The 16,436-nt window shown below is 49.9% G+C and overlaps 1 non-coding gene across 1 annotated transcript; it reads left to right on the top strand.

Annotated features, from left to right (window-relative positions):
- Nucleotides 1–11,011: 11,011 nt before the first annotated feature.
- TRNAV-AAC (transfer RNA valine (anticodon AAC)) lies at nucleotides 11,012–11,084 on the top strand. Its single transcript has one exon. It is a non-coding gene; the product is annotated as a tRNA-Val (tRNA).
- Nucleotides 11,085–16,436: the final 5,352 nt, after the last annotated feature.

Raw genomic sequence — 16,436 nt, 5'->3', positions numbered from 1 at the left:
GAAGTCTCTCCTTTCATTATTGTCCATAGCAGGGGTCGCATCCTCGGGTATATAAGCTCAAGCTTCCTATAGACACCGGGCAGTAGCTTTCTCCCTTCCCCCTGTGAAGTTGGATGGGATGTGAAGGCTGAATTGATCCCGTTCTCTCTCCTGTTGTGGGGAGCTGAGTTCCTGATTTTTATTTGTCCTCTCTCCAGCACTTGTTTTGGTTTGGCCTTCCCCTTTCCATCCCTGTTTGAGGTTTCTGTCTCTATCACAGCAGGTGATGCAATGACGTGTGAGGTTCAGCACAGACCAGAAAAAGAGCAGGGAAACCAGCCAGGGGAGAAAATGGATAAATTTATTTCCTGTCAGGGAACTCAGAAGGGCCTTAAGGAAACCAGAATACAGCAGGAAATCTGCAGGGAAAAGCAAAAAAAAATACATGTGCTGAGTGTGGGAAAAAACTTCACTTACAGATCAGGCCTTTCTCAACATCAGAGAATCCACACAGGGGAGAGGCCCTGTGAATGCAATGAGTGCGGGAAAACTTTCAGTCGCAGCTCGCACCTTGTTGGGCATCAGAGAATCCACACAGGGAAGAGATCCTATCATAAAATCATAGATTAGAAGGGTTGGAAAGGACCTCAAGAGATCATCTAATCCAACCCCCTGCTCAAAGCAGGACCAATTCCCAAATGGTTCCCTCAAGGATTGAACTTACAACCCTGGGTTTAGTAGACCAATACTCAAACCACTGAGCTATCCTCTCCCTCCTGAATGCAGTGAGTGCGGGAAAACTTTCAGTCGCAGCTCACACCTTATTCGGCATCAGAGAATCCACACACAGGAGGGGTCCTATGAATGCAGTGAGTGCGGGAAAACCTTCAATCGCAGCTCTCACCTTATTCAGCATCAGAGAATCCACATGAGCAAGAAGCCCCGCGAATGCCGTCAGCAGGCCTGCACAACTCGTAAAGTGGTGATGTAGAGAAATCTCTGTATTAACTATCTCTATAAATCTTTATAACGTTGCATTGTGTTATTTTGTATTAAGTATCTTTATCTTTATGACATTGCATCCGGCATGATGTTATTTTGTAATTCATATGACTTGGCATTGTGCCTCTCTATTTTCATACAACTTTGTATTAGATCCCTATATAGAGAATTGGTAGAAAACTTTGTATCAAATGTTATAGCCCCTAAGGATAGTATAGTTAAAGTAAAAGAAAACATGTGCCTTTTTGCTAGAAGTAGAATAAGATCTTCCCCCGCACTCTGTAATCAATTGCTCTATTGACTGAATGAGGTGTGAATGAGTGAGGCTTGGAAGACACCCACCTCCAGACAGCTACAACAGTTGAAGAGGGAATGGGAGCCAGAGCAAAGGACAATACAACTTGTCAAGTGGGCCCAATAAAGAAGAGCAGACATATTGATGGCCTCAGGGATTAGAAGCAAGCACCTTCTTTAGAAAACACGTCTTTGAGCAGCATTGGGACAACACCCAGAGAAAAGCAGCACAAAGACCAACGGACGCAGACCCAGATTTTGAATCTGGTCTAGATTTGCATAAGAGGGAAGCTGCTATAAATGCGAGGTGTCTTGCAGAAGGACCCCGGATCTCGTCTTGTCACCATCGGACCATCGATTTGGATCGGTAGAAGCCCGGCTCCACCCCTCCCCCATCTAACTCACCTGGCCAGTGCAGTTAAGGGGAGCAACTAGTTGGTAACAACAGCAAGACGGAGTGTGTTTATGTCTGTGTGTGTGCGTGAATGCATGACTGTGATATATATCTCATGTGCATATCATAGAGTATTAATTGATACCTGTATTACTAATAAATGTGGCATTTTGCCTTAATCCCCCTGAAAAGTTCCTGTACAGTACTTTGAGTAAAACAGCGAGGGCCACAATACTCCAAAGAAAACAGCTGAGGACCGAAACCCCCCGGCCCTGCGGAAACACCCCCCACTCAGGACCTCCCAGCCTGGCGGAAACACCCCGCCCAGCCCTGCAGAAACAAACCCTCCTTCCCCAGCGCCGCCCCACCAAAACAGCTGTGGGTCAAAAAGGAAGGTTGGTGGTGGGGAGGTGTTACTTGATGTTAAATCAACCAGGGACTCCCAGCCAAAGAGGTGGCTGGGAGCCCTCAGGGTCAAATTAAAGGGCCTGGGGCTCTGACGACTGGGGGAACCCGGAGCTTTTCAGGGCTGGGGCAGGGATTTAAAGGTCCCAGAGCTCCTGCTGCTGAGGGGAGCCTGAGCCCTTGAAATCCCAGCCTCACTCCATCCCCTGGAGCTGCCGCCAGGATTCAAAGGGCTCTGTGCTGCCTGCAGCCACAGGGATCCCTGAGCCCTTTAAATCTCAGCTGCTGCCGGGATTCAAAGGGCTCTGGGCTGCCCATGGCGGTGGGGAGCCCTGAGACCTTTAAACCTCAGCTGCGGCCGGGAATCTCTGCGAGCAGCCCAGAGCCCTTTGAATCCCGGCCGTGGCTGGCGGGCCGGCCTTAGGAAGTGCGGGGCCCAATTTGAACATTTTTGGCGGGGCCCCGCAGGGATGATTGGGGAGAAAAAAGCCTTTCAGTTCTTAACAACTGGTTCCCTATAAAAAGTTCTGCCACAGTATGTATTTTTTGTACCAGTAGGGTTACCATACGTCCGTATTTTCCTCCCGGATGGCGATTTAAGAACCAAAAAGCCTGACATGTCCGGGAAAGTACAGATGTATGTTAACCCTACCTAAAAGTTCTTTTTTATAAAGATGGGTCTGAACTAGAAATGAGCTCTGCCACTCCCTTAGGGTGTGCTAGGCTGCACATGTGTGGGTCCCAGCTGCTCCCTGCCCATCTCATTGAAGCAGGTGTGCAGGGTTACTTCCCTCGGAACTGCAGGGCACCAGTGAACATGGGGCTGGCTGGAGGTGGGGGAGGGGGAGGATGCGAGAGGTAGGGTCTGGCTGCAGGCTGGGCAAGGGGTGTGGGGCAGGCTGGAGACAAGAGGTGTGGGGTGGGCTGGCTGGCTTCAGGCAGGGCCACAGGGAGGGTGCGGCATGGGTTGGCAGGGCTGGAGACAAAGGAGTGCGGGACTGGCTGGCTTCAGGCAGCGGGGTGCAGCAGGGGTTGGCTGGAGACGGGTTGGTGCAGGGCTGAAGGCAAGGCAGGGGGTACGGGGTTGGCTGGAGACAGGGCAGGGGGGTGCAGGGCTGGTGCGGGCAGGGCAGGCAGTATGGCAGGGGTTGGCTGGAGACAGGGAAGGGGGTGCAGGGCTGGCTGGAGACAGGGGTTGGTGCAGGGCTGAAGGCAAGGCAGGGGGTGTGGGGCTGGCTGGAGATGGGCAGGCTGCAGGCAGGAACTGGTGCAAGCAGGGCAGGAGGTGCAGGGCTGGTGCGGGCAGGGGGTGCAGCAGGGGCTGGCTGGGGACGGGCTGGCTGCAGGCAGGGCAGGGGGTGCAGGTATAGGGGGTACAGCCCATCCTCTGTGGTGAGTGCCTCCTTCTCCTCCTCCTCCTCCCCCCTCTCACACTAGGGTAGCAGCAGCAGCCTGGGGCTTGGGGGCTATTTCAAGGGCCCGGGGCGCCCCTGCTTCCACTGCCCCAGCTCTGTAAATAGCCGCGGGAACCCTGGGGAAGCGGCGGGGCTCCAGTGGCTATTTAAAGGGCCGGGGAGGTAGAAGCAATGGGAGTCCTAGACTTTTTAAATAGCCCCCAGAGCCCCGCAGCCATACCCCAGGGCTCCAGCAGCAGGGCTCTAGTGGCAATTTAAAGGGCCTGGGCTTCCAGCCCCTGCTGGGAGCCCCAGGCCTTTTAAATTGCCCCCTGGGGAAATTGGGCCACCCTGGTACAGCGCACTGGCTTTTGCTGGTACTGGGGCTTGGGTACGGGGTCCTCTTAGGAGTGAGGCCGATTCAAGGGAATTGGTTAAATTGGCCTAAAGCCGGCCCTGGTGGCTGGGATTTAAAGAGCTCTGAGCTCCCCCCCCGCCTGCCCAGAGCCCTATAAATCCTGGCCGCGGCTGAGATTTAAAGAGCTCTGGGCTCCCTGCGGCTGCGGGCAGCTCAGAACCTTTTGAATCCCGGCCGCGGCTGAACTTTAAAGGGGTTTGGATTCCCCGCGGCTACGGGCAGCCCAGAGCCCTTTGATTCCCTGCTGCGGGACGCACAGTGAGACTTCACGGGCCGCACGTTGCCCGTGGGCCATATGTTGTGCAGGCCTGGCATGGAGGGGCAAAATAGGTAAGAAATTTCCGTGGCCTGTCACTAGCAAATAGTAGCAACCATGGATCCTGCCAGAGGTGGCTACATCTTAGCACTGTGGGAAGCAACCCTTCACAGAGACCATTTGTCTTGTGGTTTGGGATACTTCTCAAGACATGCTGCACTCAGAGTGACCCCCTCATCCTGTGCCAGCTGGAGAAAAGAAAAGGGGCCAGCCAACTCTCCCACTACCAGCTGCGAACCACTGATCCCCAAACAGGGGGAGGCCTCTGGCTTTGATGTATATTAAATATCAGGCTGGTCTCTTTCTTTGGCAAATATCTAACAGAGCTAAAAGAGGGAACAAATGATCCTCAAAGGAGAGGGGAAAGACAATCACTGGGAAATTTAATCCCCTGCAACATCCAGAATGGAGAGCGACTCAGGGCAACAGGTTCCCCCGAAGGAAGAAGTTTTTGGGATTTAGAAACATAAGGAACAGCACAAAACTTGAGAGGATTGTTAATTGACATTTGATAATGACACAGAGGGAAAACCTGAGCTTTCAGATCAGTGTTCAGAAATGAAAGACAAAGGGTGGAAATCAGAGATTTTGGATCCATTTTGCAAATTATAGAGAGGAAAGTGGAAAATCAGAGGGATTTTATATCAGTTGTTGATAGGAGGTAAAATCTGAGTGTTTCACATGAATACTTGATAAATGAATAAAGAGGAAATGGGCAACATTTGCAAACATTTTGTGTTCAATAATCTGAGAAAAGGTGTAAATCTGAGATTTTCTTATTATTTTATAATTAGAGACAGGAAAATCTCAGGGCATATTCAATTAGAAATAGACAACTAGAGAGAAGTGGGGCAAATGTTTAGGTTATTTTATTTGAATCTTTGAGATTTGCAAAGAAATTGTGTCACAAACTGCATATTTGATAACATGAGAGGAAAACACCAAGATCTGAGGGGAGAGAGTCACTTTCCTGTCAGGGCCCAGTGCTCCCTCCCCCTCCCCCTCCGGGGTCTCTCACTCACTGGGGGCTCCAGGCGGGGCTGGTGCGGTCAGAGCCTGGGGCTGCCTAGGGGGCAGGTCCCAGCTGGAGAAAGCCCCTCCCCCCCGGCCAGGATAGGAATGTGCTACTGGTAGCAGCCTGGGGCTGGACCCTCTCTATGGGGGACACTTGCTCCCCCCTCCCCTTCCTGGCCCTTCCCACGCCCTGTTGCCAGCAGAGAGTGGCCCCCCCCAGCCCAGCCCAGAGGTGTCCCTGTCTCAGGCCCCCCCCAGCCTCTGCCCAGTTCAGAAATCACTCGGGGGAACCATTTCCCACCTACACAAGGACAAATCACTGCAGGTGAAAATGGGGGGAAACACCCCAAACCTGAGATCTGAACTGGCCATTGGCAAAGGGGAGAGAAAATGGGGCACAATGGGGGGAGGGGAACAGGGAACTTCTCAGGGGTTTGAGGGAAGGGGGTGTGAGCCTGGATGTTGCTTGTTGCTCTCTAGGGAGAAAGGGGGCAGGACAGGAGAGGAGGGGGGTCTCCACGGAGGGGGCAGTGGTAATTCCGAGGGGATCTCAGCCCTCCCTTTTTCTCCCCGCTCCTCAGGGGTCACCTGCTCTTCTCCCCTCGCCCCCCGGCCATGTCCCGGCTGCACAGACATTTTCCATCCATCCCTTTCCCAGGTCTCCCCCCTCCGCAGCCCCCGCCCGACCCCATGCAGGGGCTGCTAGGTGTAATGCATGTTCAGTAGGGATTTCTCCCCTACTAATGCTGGGGTGTCCTTCTCCTATAGGTTAGTCTACTAATGATCTCATCTTGGTGCCATGTGTGTCAGTTCATTGCCATGGCACTCGTGTGCTTAGACATCTGAGGATGCTCTATAGAAAAGCTCCTTGAGTGAGGTGATCCACAGGGAGTAGCTCAAAGCTCCAAAGTGCCTGGCCGGGGCAGGACATTGGCACAGCAAGGGCGGGGTGTGGCAGTGACATCACAAAGGCCTTTTGCAGGACCTCACACTATTGGTCAAAGACTATTGGTGAGCAGGTGGTGACCTCACAGAGAGATCCTGACATCAGTCAGGGGCCAGGGGCTAGGGAAACCTCAGAGACCCCTGTGGCTTTGCTTCAGCAAGTCTCCTTCTCCAGGTCTCTGTCTGAGGACTGAGAGAGTATTCGGGTTCACGGACGTGAGCGCCAGGAGAAACCTCTCTCCAGTTTTCTCCTTCCCTTGTAGTGATTTTACTAGAAAACAGCCGTCCCTCTTTAGAAGGTAAGAGCCTCCTGGAGGTGTGAAACCTGTTCAGTCTGATCCATCTGGTGAGAGTTGAATTCTAGGCATGGAAAACATGAGCTTAAGGAGGCAGAATTTTATTCCGCACCTGGGATTTTGTCCCTTAGAATCATGGGGACATTAGGGTTTGTCCTTTGTGTTTCACCTTTTCCTCCATCCACCTGTCCCTCCCTCCTTTCTCTTCATCTCTTCTTTTGTCCTTTCTCCTGTTCCCCTCCCAACACCAGGACGAGTGTGTGCGTGTGTGTTGCAGGGGAGTGCTCTGCAGCTCTCACTGTGGGAGTTCCACTCAAAAATGTGAGGCTGAAATAGTGCTCAGGCAGTCAGGGCTGGATTAACCTTTTGTTGGCCCTGGCACCAAACATATTTGTGGGCCCCAGTATAGTCACTGTGGGCTCCGAGTGTGGGCCTGGTGGGGCAGTGCCATTGGTGCCTTCGTATACCCGGTACTGAACCTCAGAGACATTTTTCATTTTGATCACACACCTCTCCATGACTATATGCATTGCCATACAAAGCTCCCTCAGCCCGCGGGTTTTCTTATTGAACTGTACACCCATGTGGGTTTACCAGTGTCCACAGTGAGCAGAACTTTCATAGTGACCAAGGAAACTCCCCACAGATTTATCTCTTTCCTCATTCAGACCTTCTCTAGCCATGTCTCCAGTACCCCCCCATGTCACCAGTCACTGCATGTGGTCCTAGTCTCAGCTCAAAGTCCTAAAGCCAGCAGACACCTGATCAGTTCTGACAGATCCCTCCCTCAGCCCCCATCCTGCCATGTGAGCAAGCCACCTGCAAACACCATTTCCCCAAAGTGAGGACTTAGCCCTTGGGAATCTGAAGACACCAGCGTCTCTCCCTCTGCTCCCATCTACGTGCTAGTCTGCTACCTGGTCACCACCACCTCTCCCCATACTTGTTTCCTTTCTACTTTGGACATGCTCCCAACCAGCTGGAAGCTCCCTCTGCAAGCCTGACCTGCTCCCGCCTTCCCTGCTCCCCCGACATTCCTTTCCTACTGGTGACCTCTGTTCCTTGAGGTTAACTCCAGTGTCTTTAGGTGCTCTAGCTTAATGGCCCCAGGAGTCATAGAGCCACTTGTAGTTTCTCTAGCTACAGCCATGGGGCAACTGCCAGAGGCCAGCCTTAGACAGCTGCAGCTACTAGCCGCAGGAGCGGAGGCAATGCCAAGGCTGAGCATGCTTGAACCTTGCAAGGGCAGCACTAGGGACTCTAAATCCTCAGCACTGGCCCTAGGCAGCTGCAGACTCTGGAGTTAGGCACTTTCCTCCTCTAGGTTCCTGCATGGTTACAGAACTGCAGTAAAGTGGAACAATTATCAGCTTCTGTGATTGGAAGATGTCTGGATCCATCTAATAAGACCGTCCTACATAAATGAGGAAAGTTGAGGTGCCTTTATTATTCTTTTGTTCCATTCTTTGTTTCTATGGGGAATTTGCCAGTGCAATATCACTGTCTTCCTTTTAAACAAACAAAACTAAAAAAAAAAGTGTAATGGCTGTTGAAAATAGCAATTCCAGCCCTCGTTAGCACTGTGAAGACCCCAACGTTTGTTGCTCAATTTTCTCCTACTTTTTCTACAGTAAATGACAGTGGATCAGCATATTTGATTTGGGAGAAATGAAGTAACAGCTGCCCAAATTGAGCTTGAGCACTCCTGATTTTGAGGTGTTCAGATCTGGAAGGCAGGGGCTAGATTCCCTTTATGAATATTAGATACATCTGGAAAGGAAAAGTCAATTTCTATTTTCATGGCTCAGAAGTGGAAATCCTCCTGTCCTGTATCTGAAGCTGTCCAGGTCCAGTAGAGCCTCCCCTTCCTTACTTACCATTTTACCTTCTGGTGGGATCCACATACCTCCCTTGCCCAGCTTCAGATAGAGAGGGGCCCTGTCCAGTTAGTCCACCCAGTTCCATCTTTGGGGGCTGCCAGGCGAGGTCACACCAGCATCCCTAAGCCTGTCTGGGGAAGTCTTCTGAGGGTGCTACCTGGGCCAAAGCCTTCTACTCCTTGGTCACACCTCTTCCCTATTCACAGGTGGCACCCCCTTCTAGCAGCCAGCCAGCCAGCCCCCCAGCCACAGCAAGCTGCAGCGCATGGAGTCTCACAGCTTCCCCCCTCCCTTTCCTGTTGATAGCAGCCAAGGGAATGCTGGGAAATGTTCCTTCTCTGCTCCAAGGCAGGGAGCTGGTCAAGGAACTACAGCTCCCAGGGCCCTATGGGGTCTCAGCTCCCCTACTGAATCCAGGCTGCTCTGAGGCTCCCTTTCTGCAGAGGGGAGGAAGTTACTGTTACAGGTCCCTTCAGAGCTTGGGCCTAGCACTATGGCACCATGTCAAATCCAGTACTGCTCCCAACTCTATCCAGCTCTGCTGCTGGCAGGATCCCTTCCCATTCTTTTTGTTTCCTGTCTCCCCTCCAAGGAGAAGCTCTGCATTGTTCCTGTGTGGGGAATTGAACCCAGGCTGTCTGGGTGAAAGCCAAGAATCCTAACCACTAGACCACATGGGACTTCCATAACACGTTTACATGTTCATATTCAATAACACAATTAAACGTAGCCATTCAAAGTAGCCATTTAAAAGAAGCCATTCAAAAAACTTCAAAAACAGACTTCAAAGAGAAATTGCAGAGTTACAACTGATCTGCAAACTTAACACCATTAATTTGAGCTTGAAGAGGGACTGGGGGTGACTGGCTCACTACAAAAGCAATTTTCCCTCTCTTGGTATTGACACCTCCCTGTCAATTACTTGGAGAGAGCCACATCCACCCTGACTGAATTAGCCTTCAACACTGGTTCTCCCCTTGTATGGTAACTCCCTTTACATCATGTTCCAATATATATTTATGCCTCTATCTGCAATTTTCACTCCATGCATCTGAAGAAGAGGGCTTTTTACCCACGAATGCTTGTGTCCAAATAAATCTGTTAGTTCTTAAGGTGTCACCGGACTCCTCGTTGTTTTTGTGAAATAAAAGCAAAATGCACTCTAAGCTGATCTTAACCCTTTCAATGCCCTTACAAACTTAGATGCTTCTCACCACAGGCCGGCTGGTGGCTTTTCAGCCAGGCTCTCCCCTTTCGTCAGCGCTTCAGTTGCTTGGTGTGGGGGTGTCTGTAGATGTAGGTGGACGAGAGAGACAAAGCATGGCAAATGTCTCTGCTTTTATCATGTCCTTTCTTCCCTCTTGGCTTTGCTCCCCCTTCAGAGTCAGGTGAGCATCACTGCGTCTCTCCAAGCAAGTCTGAGCAATTCCCCTGGGGTGTCCTCTTGCAGGTAAGTGATTGCACTGTAGCTCCCTTGCTGAATAATGGCTGTTCATGGGTTGTTTGACACCCTGTCCGGGTGTTGGTTACTTTCCTTGCTGTTGTCACTGGGGAGCTAATATTTGGCTGACTCCCCCACCTTACAGCATAGTGATAACCACACTGCACAATTCTCATAACTTCATATGCATGAATGGTAAACATCTATGGGTAGAGAAATGACTTTCAGCAGATCATATCCTTTCCCCTGATACCTTACAAGGCATGCTCTGTATATAAGATCACGATTATATGAAAATGAGGAATATGGGGGTTACAGCACACTCCCCCAAAGGTACAGAATGTCACACTGAGATTCTATTTTCATTTGTTATGTAACAGCATTAAAGAGATCCAGTGACTGACCAATGGCATTTTCAAGTGCTAAAATGGCAAGCGCTGTTGGTCTCTCATTGGCCATCAGCGACTGAAGATACGGTTTAATGAGCCAGAGCTTCAAGGCGAGGGTGGCTCTGTCCACTGCCTTCCGTTGCGCTGCTGGGCACCAAGTCCCTGGCGGTCAATATGTGAAGCTGGGAGAAGAGAGTGGGGTGGCAAGCGGTGGTAGAACTTTTGCCACCAGGGTCTAGCTGTCTAACTTCCTCTTCGTACTGCTGGGCCCCCGTTGCCTTCAGGTAACACAGGAACTAAGGCAGGAATAGGGTGAGGAAGCAAGTAAAGCCGAGCAAGGAAGGCAAAAGTTAATCTTATCTTCATGGGCAGCTCGCAATGACGTCCTTTTTCTGTGCCACAGCTGACAACAACATCCCAGACAGAAAAGTAACAGGCCAAAAAGAAACCTAGCAGCTGCTGAAACAGTTCAGTTGGGAGCGTGCTAGACTAACAGGCTCTTCTATCCTCCTTTATGCACGGGCGGGATGTTTTCTGAGAGTGCAGCAGTTCCTTTAACTGCCACGAGTCCCTCATTTCAGGCTATGCAGCAGGAAAAGACAGCATGGGCTTCTGCACCGAGTTGGCCCACCTGACCTTTCATTCTTCTCTTGCTCTTTGTCAGCAAGGAGAAGAAAAAGAAGCTCTCCCTCAAGCTGGAGTCACACGGGCGAGGTAAGGACGACTTCCTGAGTGCTGGCTCCAGTCCTCTGCCCTGCCAGCTGACCTATCGAGGGGCTACCACCACATTCTCTAGATTTGTCCATCAGTCTGTGCCAGAGTGAGCAACAACCCAGTAGGTGGAGTTTCTGTAGTGTAGTGGTTCTCACATTTGCCTAACACGCAAAAGGTCCCTGGTTCAAAACCAGGCAGAAACATGCTGGCTTCCTTTTCCCAGATCCCCTTGTTATTCAGAAAGGGCACTCCTCCTATTGGCCTTTCCCTGGGATAACTCCAACCCCTGCATGACAGAGGATGCTGACAGCAGTGGAGAAAGCACCTTGGAGTCAGGCTGGAGAACCTAGAGTAGTTAGGCCAGTCACCATTTGGAGGCTTGTGGCTTGGCCACCTCTGCTCTTGGAGGTTGGCCTATAGAGGCTCTCACTTCCTGCTGGGCTCCTTTGCGTGACTGGCCAAGGGAGGAAGTGAGGCAGGAATGGGGCAATAGAGGAAAGTTGAGCTGAGGAAGGCAGGGAAGAAGCTGTGCGGCTAAGTGGGGTTAGTAGAGCACCACCCTTCATTCTGCAAAGCCTGGGGAGGTGTGGTTGGCTGCTGGGAGGTAGAATCCTGTGCCTGCCTCTTGGCTTCCCAGGAGTGGCTACTTGCAGCCCAGGAGAAGAAGGGAGGTTCTGGGTGAAAGGAAAACAAGCAAAGCTGAGTCCAAGTGGAGAATGGCGGCTCCTTTATGGCCAACCTGGGGGCATGACTGATGGTTTTAGAGGTGGAGGCTGGGCTGGCTGTGAGCAACTGGGATCCAGGAAACCCCCACCTGCCCTTCTGAGGGCTGAACCCATGGAGGTGCGGTTGGCTGCTGAGAGACAGACCCCTGTGGCTGCCTGTTGGCATCCCAGGGATGGCTACTTGCAGCCCAGGAGAAGCGGGGTTCTGGGGGGAAGGAAAAGCAGCAATGGTGAGGCTGAGTGGGCTCCTTTCTGGCCGAGATGGTGGACTGTGGTGAGTCTGGGAGTTGCCTGTAAGCCATAAGTGGACGTAGTGCAGTGAAAACTGCTGCTCCATTCTGGCCGACCTGGGGGCGCCATGGATGACTTGGGAGTGGGGGCAGGGCGCTGGCTGTGAGCAAATGGGATCCAGGAAGCCCCAGCCTGCCCCTCCAGGGGCCGAGTCTTCTTCTCTCCTGCCATGGGGAGCCCGACCTTAAGCCTGCCCAGCATGTGCAGCAGCTCGAGCATTAAGCCTTCCTGTGTGCATAACTGAACTACGCCCTAGTGTAATAAGGTGTAAAGTTTAGATTGTGAATTTATCTTTAATTTCCATGGTAATTTACTTTGATCTTTTATTCCTACCACTTATAATCCTTAAAACTCCATCTTTCTGTAGTTAATAAATCTGTTTTATGCTCTACTTAAACTGGTGTATTTTGCTTGAAGTTCTTGGGAAATCTCAGCTCCATTACAAGGCTGGTTCATGTACTATTCACAGTGAGGGAGGGGTGGACCCTGTGTAATAAACTCACACTGATCAGGCTTCTGATTAAGGCAAGATGGTATGATCCAGGGGTGCAAGGCTGCAGAGCTGTAGGGGGGGCGACTTTCTATCATTAGTGTTATGAGTGGCTGCAGAAGCATTCATGTAATTCAGTTGGCTGTGTCCCTACCTACGGATGTCTGTGTAAGTGCAATATCTGCCAGAGATTCACAGCTTGTCTCAGCATCACATGTGTGAGAGGGAGCCCAGGTGGTGGGACAAAGGGCTCAGGGGTCCCACTGTTCAGTTGCATCCCATAGATCCCATCACAGACTTTCAACAACCACAGCGGGCGCTCACTGAGACAGAGAGAGAGATGCCAAAATAGTGATATCCAGTGCCAGCAGACATCAAACTATCAGAAATTCTGTGAACAGAGAAGACCCTGCTAGTGGAAAATGGCTTGTGAGGTATCATTAGAAAACGCATAACCTACTGAATATTATCCTCCTGTTAAAATGTGTAGTAACACTGTATGTAAAATTGTGAGATTTTACAGTATGATATTACTGAAAAAGTTACAGTTCTGGGGAACACCCACAGACCAGTTCCTCAGAGACAGCAAGGCAAACAGCTGGTCAAACAGCCATTCTCCTGCAGGGGGAAGGTGTGAAGACATTAAGGGCTGGTCTACACTACGGGGGGAAATCGATCTTAGATACGCAAATTCAGCTACGTGAATAACGTAACTGAAGTCGAATATCTAAGATCGGATTACTCACCCATCCTCACCGCGCGGGATCGATGTCCGCGGCTCCCCCTGTCAAATCAGCAACTCCGTTGGGGTTGGTGTTGTTCCGGAATCGATATAAGCACGCTCGGGGATCGATATATGGCGTCTAGATGAGACGCCATACATCGATCCCCGAGCAATCGATTTTAACCCGCCGATACGGTGGGTAGTCTAGATGTAGCCTTACATTCCATCACAGGGACCTATTGAGGCTGTTGTGGAAAACGACCACAGGATTAATATTTGAATCAGCTCAGCCTGAGGCTCTTTTCTTGGTTACAAGCACGCAGGGGGCGACAGCTATTGGAATACTGTTCCTGAGCTAAAAATCACACAAGCCTTTTACAGCTTAAAACCACAAACAATGACACATACGTTGCACATTAATTTCCTTATTTGGAATATACTGCAAAATATGATGCAGGTCAAAAGCAAGCTGAAGAATCAGTTTTCCATATTTGGCCTTTCCTGTTATTTTTATTACACCTGGTGATATGGGAGCAAGACTCTCCATGTCTCAAGAAATGTCACTACCAACCTAGGCCATTTTCACATGCTGGGGTGCAATCCAGATCAGCGAGGAGTTGTGTCATCTGTAATCCTGGGTGAGATTCAGTGTTCTGCTGCTGGAGCTCCCCTGTCTGGATACTCCCAGCCAGCGTTCAAGGACGCACTGAGTGTCTGTATGATAAGTAACCCTGGACTGGCAGCTCTGACTCCAGCCGCCTGCTTGTTACACCCCAAGCACATTCTGGTTTGGGTAGAGAAGGCTCAGGGTTTGAGAGAAGGCTGGGGGTAGGAAGCTTCTGTTCATTATGCTGGACCTAACCCCAGTTTTACTTGAGTAAAGAGGAGATATTTGACATTGTGTGATGCTGCTCCTGTGCTCTGTTCCCAAAGTGTTCTGCAGCAGAGGAGGGTCTCTGGTAGTATGTATGTTACTGGCCTATTGGGGTGATGCTGAAACAGGACAGGGTACAGATGGCATTGTGGGGGTGGCATGAACCTTCACTCTTCATTTCCCCTTCCAAGAACAGAAGGGACAGGAATCCTTACCCAGCGAGGTCACAGTCTCATAGTTCCCCTGCATGACATCTCTGTAGAGGGCTCTCTGAGTGGGGTCCAGCAGAGTCCCCTCTTCCCTGGAGAAATACACAGCCACCTCCTCGAAGGTCACCGGCCCCTGAAAGAGCAGGAGTCCAATACTCAGTACCTGCTGACCCACTCACAACCCCACTATTCACGGAACAGCAGCACCAGGGAAATGGAAGCTCCGGGAGGCACATGTTAACAGAGTCCCACCCCACCTTGCTTACAGCAGCCAGGAGGCATCAGAGGGTAGAAAGAGAGAACCTTTGTGTCTCCCATCTGACAGACAGAAGCAGGGTCTTCACATTTATCACATAGCTACTAGCTAGAGCTTAATATAGGAGATGGGGCTGTCTCTGGACCCTGATAGTGGCTCCCTGGTAGGAATCCAAGCACTCTCCAAATAAAATATATGGAAGAAAGAGGAAGTCAATCATAAAGAATAGAAGTTAGAAGGTCAGAATTGTAGTGCCCATTAACAAAGGTTTAGAGAAAATAGAGCCTATCAAACTAACGGGATATCCTTATTGGATGAGATCAAAAGTTTGGTTGCAGCTAATAGTATTGATGTAATATACCTAAACTTCCGTAAGGGACATGACTTGATTAGCACAATATTTTTACTAAAAAAAACTAGAGTGATACAAAATAAACACGGCATACATTAAATAGATTAAAAACTCTGATAGTAAATGGGGAACCATGATCGAGTGGATTTCTTTCTAGCAGGTTCCTGCAGGGATTGGTTCTTGGCCCTGTGCTATTTAACATTCTTATCCATGACTTAGAAGAGAGTACAAAATCATCACTGATAAAGTTTACAGTTGCCACAAAGATTGGGGTTGGTGGTAATTAATGAAATGTCAGTAGATTCAGGCTCCATCGCTGAGAGTCTGGGAAGTTGTCCCAGCCCTGGCTGGAGGGTTATTTCCTGTTCCACAAAGAGGGGAAGTTCCATTCCCAACTCCTGTGCCTTGAAATTAGGACCTATCTGACACTACACCCCCATATTCATCATAGTGGTATGATTACAATATGATTAGGACATAATTATGATCTATTTTGTAGAAGATGCATCATGAGTGGTGTCACTAGAAAAGTTCTGATTTGCTGAATATGATTAACCTATTTGTGTGCACATATCATGTTCGTATCTGAAGTTATGGATATTGACTCTGTATCTGTATTTCAAATGTGCTTACTCTGGGTAACACCCACAATGAGCCTTTCAGGTACAACAATGAAGAAGCCAGACAGTGCTGATGGCTCAACAAAGACAATGGACTGTGGAAGAGCTTAGCCTTCCTGTGAATGTTTCAGCCAGCCTATGAGTCATGGCTACTATGACTCAGCAGGGCCTGTGACCAGACCACATGACACTAAACTCCATTTTAGTACCTGTATTTTTCCACAAACTGGACTAGGAACTGAGTTTGGAACAAAAGGTTCCTACCATATGGAAAAGCTACATAAGGTGGGGTGTGACATCATCTCTTGGCCTCATTCTCCACACAAGAGAACTTCTGGAAACACCTGAGAAACAAAAACGGATGTGGGGGAAGTGCTGCTCCCAGGATCAAGAGATTTCTAGCTTGTGTATGGAAACTTGGGGGACTGCTTGTACCATCAGTCAGGGTGAGAAATTGCTAATTCAAATTCTATCCATCTAGTATGTTAGGCTTAGTCTGAGTTTTGGTTATTTGCTTAATAATCTGCTTTGATCTGTTTGTTATCACTTATAATCACTTAATCTATCTTTCTGCAGTTAATAAACTTGTTTGATGCTTTATCTTAACCAGCGTATTTTGAGTGAAGTGTCTGGGGAAAATCTCAGCTTGTTGTGCACATCTGTCCCATATCGAGGGGAAGGGGAACTACATTAATGAGCTTGTATTATAGAGATCCCTGTGCACTATAAGATGGTATCATTCTGGATTTATACTACAGCAAGTGTGCAAGGTTGGGGAGTGGGAAATTGGCTCTTGTCTTCTATCTGTCCTTGAGTGGCTTAGGTAACGCACTCAGGTAGCTTAGTTGGCTGCATGGCGCCACCTGCTGTTGTGTTGGGTGATAACAGGCCCTGGAGAGGCTGGCGAAATCTCCAGCAAAGCAGTGTGAGAAGGGCCAGCCCAGCGTGAGGGTTAGAGGACACAGCAGTTCCCAGAAGCTCCACAAACTGCCTCCTGGGGGTGACAACCCATCA

Source organism: Gopherus flavomarginatus, unplaced genomic scaffold (assembly GCF_025201925.1).
Source record: "Gopherus flavomarginatus isolate rGopFla2 unplaced genomic scaffold, rGopFla2.mat.asm mat_scaffold_44_arrow_ctg1, whole genome shotgun sequence".
NCBI classification, from domain to species: domain Eukaryota; kingdom Metazoa; phylum Chordata; order Testudines; family Testudinidae; genus Gopherus; species Gopherus flavomarginatus.
This window is presented reverse-complemented; position numbering and strand designations above follow the sequence as displayed.